Source organism: Dasypus novemcinctus, chromosome 5 (genome assembly GCF_030445035.2).
Source record: "Dasypus novemcinctus isolate mDasNov1 chromosome 5, mDasNov1.1.hap2, whole genome shotgun sequence".
NCBI classification, from domain to species: Eukaryota; Metazoa; Chordata; class Mammalia; order Cingulata; family Dasypodidae; genus Dasypus; species Dasypus novemcinctus.
In genome coordinates this window covers 119,238,144-119,251,372 of record NC_080677.1, presented here as the reverse complement: position 1 = coordinate 119,251,372, position 13,229 = coordinate 119,238,144, and the positions used below count along the sequence as shown (strand labels likewise).

The 13,229-nt window shown below is 46.8% G+C and overlaps 1 protein-coding gene across 12 annotated transcripts in view; it reads left to right on the top strand.

Annotated features, from left to right (window-relative positions):
- The window catches only part of HIPK2 (homeodomain interacting protein kinase 2), a 206,678-nt gene that overhangs the window by 128,140 nt on the left and 65,309 nt on the right, over nt 1-13,229 (top strand). The window lies entirely within an intron of this gene.

The following is a 13,229-nucleotide window of genomic DNA, read 5'->3' as shown; positions in this document are numbered from 1 at the left end:
ATGCAAAGACCTGCTTAGATGACTGACACTCCATAGGAGCAAACATGACAAGCAGCCACTGAGTTATTTTCAATAAAATGTTAAAACTTTTGTTCTTTGGCAAAAAAAAAAGAAACTGAGCTCTTCAAACCAATGAGCACTGTCATTCTTTCAAGCATCCACTTAATTGCTCTTGTTTTTTAGTTGAATTTCTAAAAATCTCCCTAGTTGCCTCCTCTCTTCTCATCTCCACCTGTTATTTTTTTTCATCTCCAGATAGATACTTTCTCCTTTTTTCATCCACAAGATATATTTTTTTAAAGATACAAATTCTCTATGACAAGCTTCTCCTATTAAAAATGAATAGAACTTTCTAGGTTTCTACTCAGATTTCTCCATTGAAATCCCCACTAGAAAATAAAAACCAAAAAGAACTTGCTTGCTCCAAACCCCTCCTCTCTCCTTAAAAATTAAATGCATTAATAGTAAGAAGTTCCTGTTTTTACTTTTTCCTCAGGTAATCAGCCATTCACGGCAGTTCAACAAGCATCTGTGCATTGAGCGGTTTAGTGCTTGGTGGGGGGGGGGGGCGGTAAGGATAATGAAAGCACAGGATTTTCCAGAAGAGTCATGGATGTGAACACTAATAACAGATTATCTGTGGGCAGCCCCCACCCCTGGTGTACAAGGCTGCCTGCTGAGCGCAGGGAGCTGTACGAGGGTGAATAAACCACGCGCATGACTTCAACATGCTTCCAGTCTAGTTGAGAAGCTGATGTACTTTATTCTCATTGAAAAAAAAAAATAACTGTCAATGCAAGGGCGAGTGGAAGAGCTGAGTCAGCAGTAGACACATTTAGAGTTGCAGAAATGTAAAACAATAGAAGGAAGATTGCTGGAGGAGGGAGGTAAGATGTGAATTGAAAACCTTGAAGGCTTCAGATAGTAGCCTAGGCAGAAGGAGAAAGGCTTTCTTTCCTAAGAGGCAAACTGTGACACAGGCTTGCAGGGCCTGGGAATGTTCAGGGGACGCACTTCCTGACCTGTCTGGGGGATCAGGGGCTTCTCCCTCACACTGCCTCAACTCTGTTCCCTCTTCTGCCTCCCCCAGCGGTCCCTTACCCTCTCCTTCCTTCCTCCCTTCCTCCCTTCCTCCCTTCCTCCCTTCCTCCCTTCCTCCCTTCCTCCCTTCCTTCCTTCCTTCCTTCCTTCCTCCCTCCCTTTTTTATTTTTTTTTATTTTTTATTAGAGAAGCTGTAGTTTATGGAAAAATCATGCAGAAAATACAGAGTTCCCATATGCCCCCCATACACACACATTTTTCCTATTATTAACACTTTGCATTCATGTTGTATCTTTGTTATAATGTAGTTATACTGTTAACTATAGCCCACAGTTCACTCTTCGTGATGTAGTCCTATTTTTTTTTAACTCTAGTAACATATATATAACCTAAAATCCCCCCTTTTAACCACATTCAAATATAATATCCAGTGGTGCTAATTACGTTCACAATGTTGTGTACCATCACCAGTGTCCATTACCAAAGCTTTCCGATCACCCCAAACAGAAACTCTGTACCAATTAAGTATTAATTCCCTGTGTCCCAGCTTCCGCCCCCACCCTGCTAACCTGTATCTTCGTTTCTGGCTTTATGAATTTGCTTATTCCAATTGTTTCATATCAGTGAACTCATACAATATTTGTCCTTTTATGTCTTTTTATTTCAGTCAACATGATTTCCTGTTCTTTCTTTGAAGTCCACCCCTTGAATTCCAGCTGGTATGTGGCATCATCGACCTGCTGGTTAGCTCGCTTGCCTAAAGCAGTGGTCAGTGCTAACAGAACAAAATGACCATTTTGACCTCTTTTGACTTCAAATGACAAAACCTTGATTGCTCCATTCCAAAGGCATATATAAGAATCCCAGCTCTTAGATTACAAAAGGCCCCGTTGTCTGAATGAGAAAAACAGTTTCCAGGCAGGGGGAGCTGTGGTATCCTCATTTGAAGGAACAGCGTACTCCCCCTTCCCCAGATGGAAACAGGGTGACACTCAGTTTGCTGTGGATTTCCTACAGTGAGGTTCAATGTCTGTCCCCGGTGGGTCCATTCCCCTGTCCCCAGAGGAGTGAAGGCCCCGATGGCTTTCAGATCAGGTGTTGTCTCCTACACTACAGCACCACCTAGTGTGAGCCGTAAGGAGCCACTTATGTTTTCCTCCATGACCCAAACCAAACACAAGAAAGCAACTTGGGTTTTTTTTTCAGCCCCTTCAAGAAAAGTCAAATATAGGAAGATTTTTCCCTCACGAAGCTGCCCTTGGCTGGAGACCTGAAATGTATGCCCTCTTTTTTTTTTTTTTTTTTTTGTAAAAATTCTCCTGGTCCTAATACTGCTAGAACAAACAACAAGCCGCTCCCAGAGTTCCCTCCTTGTCCCATGGTACCATGGACAAGTTCTGTGGAGCCGTGTTGAGAAGAGAGGCAGGGGTTAAGAAGACTGTGTGAATATTTCCTTCTATGGAATGGGAGAAGAATGTGCCCGAGGTCTCCTCCTTCTGCTGGTTTGGTCTCCTAGCAAAACCAGGGTGGTGTGCATGTCCCCAGAGCAAGGCCATCCCCACCCACCTGGTTGCCCGCATCCTCCACTCACGCCTGCCTGCTTGGGCACAAGACACACCCTATATCTACTGAATCAGAACCTGCCCCATTAGCCAGGATGGCTCATGTCTTTATTTGAAAACTTGCTTAGGTGGCATATCAGCAGGTTTCTGTCCTTGGTAATTCTCAACCAGAAGCACAGTACAAGGAGTGAGGCCTCCTCTAATAATACTTGTTGTATGGGAATATCCCTGTGGCCACAGTGGAAGTTCACCCTGTAATGTGTGTTGGGCATCTTTACTCAGTGGATTCTTCTTCATATCTCAGGTTTCTGGCTTCTCCTCTCTCAATTGGCATATCTCCCATTGGAGACAGTGAATGCATTTCCCTTTCAAAGGAGGAGCAATTTTCTATCTTCAGTCCTCTGTCTTACCCCAGGCCACCAGCCATAAAGAATGCCTCGGGACTTAGTCCCATAAGCTAAATGATCAGATGGTGTGTCATAAGGAAAAGAGATACACCAAGGATGAGCCCATCTTTGTTCCAGTTCACTTGCATAAGAGTTGGGAATTCAGGGGCCCCTTCAGTGCAGGAAGGAAAGCATCATGATTCTTCAGCTCAGGCTGGTTCATCCATTCATCCAACAAACTTTTGTTGAATACACACTATGAACCATTCTAAGCTAAATGCTAAATTAGTGAGGTGTTTCCCACATAAATTAGTGAAGTTGCACATAAAGCATGTTCCCTTCTTAGTATGCTTTTACCTGGGTTGGAGGGTGAGTCTTGAATTAATAGGTTAGGGTGAAAGACCCCAACCTTGTTCTCCAGTCATACATCTCATTTTCACTCTCTTGGGGGGTATGGTGTCACCACTGAATAAAATGAAGGTGTTGCATTTGCAATCGATCCACCGGAATTGAAATTCCAAATTTCCTTCCAGTGCAGAGAAAAGAGGAGTGGCCCAAGAAAGCTGAAAGGTGACAGCAGGTGACATTATGACTTGGGTTCAGCCTTCCCAGTATCAGCAGGTTTCCTGGAGAAGCTTTAAATGCACAATTTCAATCCTCATTTTCAGTCAACAGACTAACAATAAAGCAGTTGAAAAGCAATCAACAAAAGGAAGTAAAAAGGATGTCTGAGGGCTTTTGTCTCCTTTCTCTCTTTGCCAGCTGTGTTATTTTTCCCAGCCTTTGTGCTCTAAGCCCTCCTAAGTCAACCTGGAACCCCACTCCGGCTCACCTGTTCAGCAGAGTAGCAAGGGCCCTGCTGAGGTTTGGGGAGAGCACCCACACACCCATGCTCGTGTGGGCAGGCTGCACTTCACCATCAGAATGCGGTCATCTAAAAGTCCCTTTGAGGAGACAGGGTAGTGTTTGGGGGTAGGTAGCAGAGGGACTTTTGTGATGCTGATATTTCTTCACCTGCTTTCTGATAAATCGCTGAGCTATCGGTTTTTGTTTTGTGCACTTCTTTGTATAAATGTTATCTTTCACAATTTAAAAAAATAGTTTTTTTTTAAACTTTAAAAAAAGAACCTGGAGCAATATATCTGTAAAATGAGGCAATGAATGTAGATAGATGTAGAAACATGTGATCCAGTTCCCCTGCCTGACAGGTGCTTCTGCAAACTGCACATACTTTGGTAAAGGACACCAAGTGTAAAGCCTGAGTGGGATTAGAGTCCCATGGGGTGTTGGGAAGCAAGACCAGGCTTTCTCCAGCAAGCCTTGACCTCATGGTAAAAGCAGCACAGGCTAGGTGTCGAGAGAGCAAGGAATTATCATGACCCATAGTAGGATCCAAGCTGGTTCTTCCCAGGAACATTTCTCACTGAGATTTACAATTTATAGCGTTCTCGGCAGCGGACTTGGCCCAGTGGTTAGGGCGTCCGTCTACCACATGGGAGGTCCGCGGTTCAAACCCCGGGCCTCCTTGACCCGTGTGCAGCTGGCCCATGCACAGTGCTGATGCACGCAAGGAGTGCCCTGCCACGCAGGGGTGTCCCCTGTGTAGTGGAGCCCCACGCGCAAGGAGTGCGCCCCGTAAGGAGAGCTGCCCAGGGCGAAAGAAAGTGCAGCCTGCCCAGGAATGGCGCCACACACACAGAGAGCTGACACAACAAGATGACACAACAAAAAGAAACACAGATTCCCATGCCGCTGACAACAACAGAAGCAGACAAAGAAGATGCAGCAAATAGACACAGAGAACAGACAGCTGGGGTGGGGGGGGGAGAGAGAAATAAATAAATCTTTTAAAAAATAATATATATATATATAGTGTTCTATTTCTCTCTCTCTCCAATGAAACAGATCACATCATTTAGGAGGATCCACATCTCTGACTATGCTTTCTTTACCTTGTTTTATACGCAACTGTGTGAAAAAATATAACACTGAATTTTAAGACTAACATCAGAATGTGCTTCTGAGACATCTGAGAACTGGTTTCTAATTTAGACCAACATCATTTGAAGCCTTTGGAGATTATATTCAGTGTAAGTTCCAGATTCAACCTTTTCATCTTCTCTGGAAGCACAGAAGTTAGATTTTGGGCTGCACTTAGTGGAGCTGGCAGTGCCGGGAATCTAGGATCAGCTTGTGTGCGTGTGTAACACATGCACACATACATACGCATACATTCCTAGTGCACACCAGGAAAATTCTATACTGAGTGAAGATGTTCACTGCCAGTATGAATTAAAAAACCTACCTCTCTGATTCTGCTGCCGTGGCGTACAGTGTCTATCATTGTTATACCAGAACTGGCCAGTGGAATCAAGGAAGCCAGCTTCCTTTGGGAGGCTGTCCAAATCTGGCATGCGAATGGTATCAAAATCTAGACCAAACCATGCTTATGTCAACCGTCCATATGGATGTGATGATTCATTCTGATGTCTGAAGACATTAGATTAGGACAGACTTGATGGTGAGGTTCTTGAAATGATCCCCATCAGCGCAGTTTCGTAGACATCAGCGGTGCCCCTAGGTCGAACATTCAGAACATCTCTGCGGGGATTTTGCTGCTTGTGTGACATTGAACTGTGATCACCAGAAGGAGTGAGGAGGCTCCCGGCTAGCCTTGCTCCTTTGTGGCAGCTCCCCACCACACAGGGCCTCCTTCCGTTTATGACAGGGGCTGCAGGTGCCTATAGAGCTCTCGGGGTCTTACACTTTGGGTCCATGCAAGCTGACACAGTGAGTGGGACCCTGGTCCACTTTCACTCTGTGTTTTGCTCCAAGAGCTCCCTTTCTGATCCCTGAGGAAGCTGTGTGTTTTTGAAAATTAAATCCCAGGTTGACCTGGGATTAGCTCGGCCTCTATTACTCTTTGACACCATGCGAATCTCTTCCTGGAATCCCCCCAGACGTGGGCTGCCGCTCTCTGTTTCCATAAGAGGCTTGCTGTGGTTAGGGGTCACACTCCCTCTCCCATCAGCTGCCCGAGGTGCTCTCCAGGCCTGGCCCTTCAGTTTTCCATGCAGGTCTCTCATGCTTTTAGATCCAGCTTCTGTCAAATACCAGCCTTCCCCCCTCCCCGCCCACCTCACCGACTCTTTGGATTTCTGTGGCCGTTTCCACGTCCTGCGTTGCTTTGATATTGTCCCTTGCTTCCCACTCTGGGTCACCAGGTCAAACAGTGGCTCAGAGCTCATGTCAGCATTTCCAAGTCTCCTTATTTTTGCAGTGGAAACATAAGATTTAACAACCCATCTGAAATACAATTTTACATTTTGATTGCTTCTGCCCCAGCCATGCTGGGGTTACTTTCAATCTACATACATTTGTGGGAATGGTTTTTTTTCCCTGCAGTTTGATTCAAGTACACCTTATAATATCAGTGATTATAAAATACCATGGACTTGCTTCCAAGGAGTTCGAACTGCTTTAGAATTCTACCGACCGTAATTTATCTTCATAAGCTGCCATAAAGACAAGGAAAAAAAGAGATTAATAATCACACTTTATAGATGGTGAAATAAAAACTCAGAGGAATTGAGCAACATTTTTCTAGAAATGCACAGTTCTTCCTGTGCTCTTCTATTGCGGAGCAGAGTTATCGCCCAAGGTGGGAGTGGCTACTGGGCCTTACACTCATTTTATTAGGGCAGTGTGTAGATGAGTGGGGCATTGACTCTCATCCTATAATTGGTCCAGGAAGGAGATGTGAGCAAGGGAGAGCACTATGAGTCTTGCATCCCAGACTGTTCTGTGATCCCTGATGCTGCAAACAGCCCAGGGGTCAGCTCTTCCCCCCTGGGTCACATCTCCAGAATACAGCCTCAGACCCATGTCCACCCCCTCCCAACCTGTGCCCTGGGCCATGCAGCTGCTGCATCTCCCCAAGGTGGGAGGCATCACCCTGGCGGCTGTTAGGAGAAGAGGCTGGGCAGCCTCGGGGCCAGCAGGAATGCAGGGAATGCCAAGGACAGAAGAAGGCAGGGGGTTGTGATTTAGGGAGTTCTATTTCTAAAGTTGGGTGGTCGGTACTTGGTAGTGGATTCTATCATTCTTTATACCTTTTTAATGTACATAAATGTAATAAGCTGTTTAACTGTGCATGCTTTATAATATATTTAAACAGTTTTCCTAATGCCTCAATTTAGAAGATTGGGATTTTAAAGTGGGCTTTACAAACAGAGGCAAAGGGCTGCTCTGTTTTATTATTACTTGGATTTAGCCATATTACAGATAAATGGTTCAGTGTTTGCTGATTACCTGCTCTGTGCCAGGCCCTGTGCTAGGTGCCTCTGTGACGCTCTGTTTGATCACTGGAATTACCCCTGTTGTACTGGTGAGGAAATTAACAGGCCCTGTTTTAACGGGATGAGATCTCAGAGCCCGTCCCCAGCAGCGCTGGGATCCCACCCACGAGCACCTGCCTCCCACGTGCGTGCCCTTGCCGCTCAGCCTCGGTCGTCCTGCATCTCCTGTGGTGGGCATTCCTCTACAGGTTCTTGCAATCTGGGTGGGATCTAGGAATAGCCTGTCATGATGTACTCTGTCAAGAGAGCTACCAGAGCTAAATATCAAAGCCCTTGTGCTAAAAAATGACATTCCCTTTCTATAGAAAAATAGAATTTTCAGCATCATGTTATGAGAACATTGGGAAGGAATGATCTCTCTCTCTCTCTTAGGTGCAACTTCTGTCTGACACTTCATGTGTGTTTAAAGTATTTTTGATATCCCAAAATAGTAATGGAGAGATGACGTAAGATGCTTCCCTGGGGAGCTGCTGTAGCAGGAAGGGTGAGGAGTGCGTCAGTAATAGAACCTAGGAGACTCTGGGCGCCCTGGGAAAAGTCTTGGCCATTCGCTGTTTCCAGGAGCCAACAGTCCTACCTACTGTAGAGCCAGACAGAAACAGCCCCATGGAAGAGCCCGGAGTGTGATGACCAGCCCCCGAAGAGCATGTGAACTATCATCGTAGGAGGGAGCCCAGGTGATAGTGCCGGCGTCAGGGAAAACTGAAGCTCGCTGGGGAGAAGAGGGAGTTGGTACAGATTCGTTCCTTCTACCAGTGTGCATCGAGTACCTAACCAGCCCCGGGCCCTGTGCCAGGCGCTGGAGGGGCAGCAGCAACATCCAGGGGCAGCTGCCCCTGCCCTGCCCTGCGCCTGGGGGCCACCCTGCCTGTCCTCTAAGGGGGGCTCCCCTCAAACCTCTCCTCAGGAAAGCCCTCCCTGCTTTCCTTCGCCATCCTTGGCACACGGTACATTGGCTGTTGCCATGCTGTCACCTCAGGCTAGACGGGGAGCTCCTGGAGACCTGGAGTATTTTTTATACTGAGCCCCCAGCACAGTGCTGGCACACAGTAGACGAGGAGTAAGTGGTAGTTGGATGTATATTCAAATAAGTGAGTGAATGAGTGGAGCGTGAACCACATTCTGGCTTAGAATAACCATTGGTGAGAAGGAGCTTCACTGAGCAGTAAACTCCCTGTTGCAACTGCCACTGAACATGCTTCAGGCGAGTTGAGCAAAGAAACAGATTTTAGGATTGTCTGCTGCACTCTCAGTTGTTCTGGGCCTTATAGAGTAGCAGAACATGGGAACAAGACATCTGCCAGGTCACAGCAGCATGGTCTTAAGTCCCCCAAGGATTACTGGGGCCTTATGGTCTGGGTGTTTAGCAAATATTTATGGAGCATCTACTGTGCGCCAGTCTGAAGACCAAAGATAAGTGAGACACAGACCACACCCTTTAGAAAGTTGAGTAGGGGGGAGAGAGATGTGAATAGATATATATATTTGGAAGGGCAGGTACTCAATATTTATTGGATGAATCTCATAAAAGTTTATTTGTATTTGTATCTTCACCATCAAGTAAAACCCTGCACAGAGAAAGTGGTCAGTATATTTTTGGGCAGGGGAGATGGGAAGGAGGGGCGTTAAAGAGGCTGTATCAGACACGTGATCCATATATTACACCTTCAGAGAAGAGGACGGCATCCTTGGAGATGGGGGAGGGATTCAGGGTGGATTGGAAAGGGTTGAAACCAAAGGCCAGAGGCAGTTGTAGGAGACCTGAATTGAAGAGGGCCCAATTAAGTCGGTAGCAGTGGGAGCTGAGCAGGGTAATGGCCTCAAGATGGAGTTGACAGAGATTCTAGCAGCGTCTTGACCTTGAGCATAAACTAAGAGGTTTCAACTACACCGCTGAGTTCTTTACAGCCCTAGAATGGTGATCCTGCCTCCTCATGCCCACTGCTCCCCTCTGGCTCCTTTGCTGTAATAACCTGTGCACCACCTGCATGCAGGTGTCCTCCCGCTCTCCCCTGGCGGGCTCCCTAGCTGAGCGTGGACCGGTGCGCTCACCACGGCTGTTCCTGCTGGCGCTGGGGCCTGCGCTTCCTCCTCTGCTCCTTGTGCCCAAGCATCCATTTTTTTTCGTGAAGTCTTGTCACTTCCATTCACCTTCGTCTGTGCTGTCTTAGAATTTTTTATCTAAATCACATATTCAGTGATATTTAATAAAGGTTTATTCAGTCAACAAATACTTACTGATTGAGTGACTACTGAATACCAGGCACTCTGCTGCCTGAATGGACTTAGTTGGGGTGACAGACTAGTAGAAAAGTGCTGTAAAATGACATTTCTGGCACTGTAGGTGGAGACTCACTGGTGTCGAGGGAGGCCTGACAAATATCGGAGGCAGTGACAATTAACCTGACATGTGAAGGATGAGGCAGGGGCGACCATTTGAGAGCCAGGAGGGAAAGCGTTCCCAGCAGAAGCAACAACACTGCATGAGACTTTAGGTCCAGAAAGAGTTTAGAGTGTTGTAGAAATTGAAGGAGAGCCAATGGGACTGGAGCTCCCTGAGCTTAGAAAAGTGGATTGCCATGACGTTGGAAAGGTGGGCAGGGGCCTATGGTAAAAATTCCTGTAAGCCATGGGAAGGATTTAGATTTCCTTCTAAGTCAGTGGGAAGGCACAGAAACGTTTAAAGCAAGGGAAGATAAGATCTCTTCACTTTGGCTGTTGTGTAGAAAATGAATTGAAAGAAGGAAGGACAAAGTGGGAAGTCCACACAGGAAGCTCCTGGTGTGAGACGGGGCAGCCAGGACCAGGGCAGTGGAGAGGGAGAGTCAGGGCTGATTTGTGTTAGCCTTTGGAGCTGGGCATGTTGAGGGATTGGATGGTGAGGGTGAAGGGAGAGACAGAGGACTCCAAGATCACACCCAGATTTCTGGCTTGAGCATCTGGACAATGAGAATGCCGTTTGTGACATAAGGACAGAGGGAGGAGTGTGTTTAGAGAAGATGGGACAGGAGACGCATTCCTGTTTAAACATGTTACGTTTGAGATGATCGTGAGATGCCAAATGGAGATATCTGGCCATCAGAACATAAATCTGGAGCTGAAAGTCCAAGATGGAAGTAGAAATTTGGACTTTAAACATGGGAGAGTGGATCACATTACCTAGGGCATAAATGAAAAGAGAGCAGAGAAGGGGACCTAGGACTTTGCCAACATCAGGCAATTGGATAGAGGAGGAAAAGCCATGAAAGGAAACTGACAGGGGGTAAACAGAGCAGCAGGACAAACATCAGGAGGGTGTGGTGTCACGAAAACCAAGAATCATTGTTTCAAAACAGGAGGGAATGGTCAGCTGTGCCAAAGAAATGCTGCTCTTGGGTCACAAAGATGAGAAGTTGGCCAGTGGGAGGTCACTGCTGATCCTGACAGGTGCCCAGCTCCAGTGGAGCAGAGGGTGTGGAAATCCAGCTAGAGGCGGTTGGGAAGATGCTATGAGGTGAAGAAGTGGAAACTGTAGGAGATCGCTGGTCAGAGATTTGGCTTTGAAGACAAAGGAGAGAGAAATAGGGCAACAGCTGCAGGCAAATGAAGGCACTAAGTAAAGGTTTGTTTTGTGGTTTTGTATTTTTTCTTGTGGGCTGTTTTGTTATTTTGTTTTACTGTGTGTTTTTTTTGTTTTTTTTTTTAATGAGAGATGCAAAAGAATGTTTGTGTGTTCGTAATTAGATAACATTTTTCGGGTCTCGGTCTTATACACATATTGTATTCAGCGTCACTTGTCACGTGTGCTTTGGTGTTGCCTTCTCAACATTGGGGGCCCCTCCCAGACAGGGCTGTGCCTTTTCTTTCTTTTGCTCCCCAACCGTCCAGCCTTATGTGTAAGCATTTGTGCCTTATGGTCACAGCTGGGAAAACATTCTGCTGTACGTGTCATGGTGCCATGAATGACTGCCATTGCATTTTCTTGGTGAGCAAAGAGTGATTTTCACTGTGCCTGTTCATGTAACATCAGTCATCGAAATCCGTTCGTGGTGTTCCTTACCAGAGGACATCGCTGACATGCCCTTTGTGTGACGGTCTCAATTGTTGTGTTCTGCCTTGCACATCACCAGGCAACAGAAACTGGGAAACAGGGTTTCCACGGGTTATAAACAGCTTAGGGGTCCTGAGAACCAGTTGATTAACTTGACAAGGAAAGGTGGCTTAAGGTCCCTCAAGCAACCAGAAGAGGGGTGGGTTCTGTAGAGTCAGACCAGCCTAATCCTAAATCCAGGCTATGAGGGGCAAGCGAAGAATCAGGGCTGCAGGAGGGCAGGGTCAAGCCAAGGACCCAGGTCACAGGAACAGGACAACAGATGACAGTGGTGCCCGACCCTGAGCCAGCAGCCTCGTGAAGGAGGCACGTCTCACAGGTGGGCAGCCCGGGACCACAGCTCCCTCCCCACGGAAGGGCCTGGATCCACGTGGGAGAGGGGGCCCCTGGGAGAGGGCAGAAGGAGAGCAGGTCCCGACGTCATAGGTGATAAAATCATTTTGTTTCCTCTGTAATACTCTTTTCAGATGTTCCTTTCTCAGGGATATGGTTTTATAAAGCAACTGAAACCGTATCTAAAGGCATTGCTAGAGGTGACCTGACCGTAATCTCACCAATTCCACAGAATTATCAAGTTCATCTGGCAAGCCCCGGTGGTTTGGGGGCAGCTTTGGACATGGGTGACCTAGGCAGTCGTGGGATCTGAGGCCCACGGGAGGCAGGGAGGTCCAGCGGTGATGCGTCATGAGACAACCACGGGCATCACGGGTGCAGGGAGGCCAGAGGGCACGAGCAGTCTCCAGCGTTCACAGGGACAGGCGGCAGCTAGGGCTGAAGGAGACAGAGACCAAAGAGAGGGCAAAGTGCCAGCAGAGCGTCAGCAGCTGAAGATGTCTGGAGGGGGGCAGTGGGCAAGGAAAATGGCAGATCCATTAAGTGGTGCCCAGGCAACTTACCTCGACCCCGAACCTAAGCAGGAACTCCCTCTTTGCAAGCCTGGGAAAACCAGTCTTGGGTTTTAGAAAAATTATGTCTCGCCGTCCAGCCCGGCTGACTCTGGCACTCTGGATGCCCCAGTGCAGCACTGAATCTCCAGCTTTTAAAGAAGTGAATCAATGTCTTTTTATATCTGAAAAATCAAAAGGCTTTGTAACAGGACATTTTTGTTTTTTAACACTATTACAGAGAGGAAAAAGAGTAGCAGTGAGAGCAAATCTAAAAGGGGAGAGTGAGAGTGCCGAGATGCTTTTTTTTTAATTGTGGTAACATATATACAGCAAAACATGCCCCATTTTAGCCACCTTCAAATATGCAGTTCAGTGGTGTTAATTACATTCAGTGTTGTGCTGGCCTAACTACCATCCATTACCAAAACCTTTCCATCACTCCAAACAAGAGGGAGATGTTTTTTAAGTGAAGAAAAATTCCACTAGAAGATGGGAACCAGGTGGAGGGAGCCATACTCTTCCCCTCTTCCAGCAGTGGATGGGTGAAAAATAACCTCGATAAAGGAAAGTCTGCCCCAGCTGCCTGTCCTCCCACACCACACTGCCGAAAGAGTAGGAGGGTAGCCTCTTCCAGCATTGCTTAATCAAGTGGGAAATTTGTAGAGAAAACGAGTCAGGCCAGTGCAGTTCATTAGCAGCAGAGGGCCTTGCACCACATTAAAAAACACACAAAACCTGTGCTCATGATCTCAGACTTTGAAAAAGTTAGACATGATTTTCTACAAAACCTACCCCGACCGAATCATGACAGATTCTTAGAAAAGAAGACGTACTCTGTGGTCTCTTTGGTTTTGATTACCGACAACATGTGCAATTTTCTCTTTGAGTTTAGGTGATTTCCTTC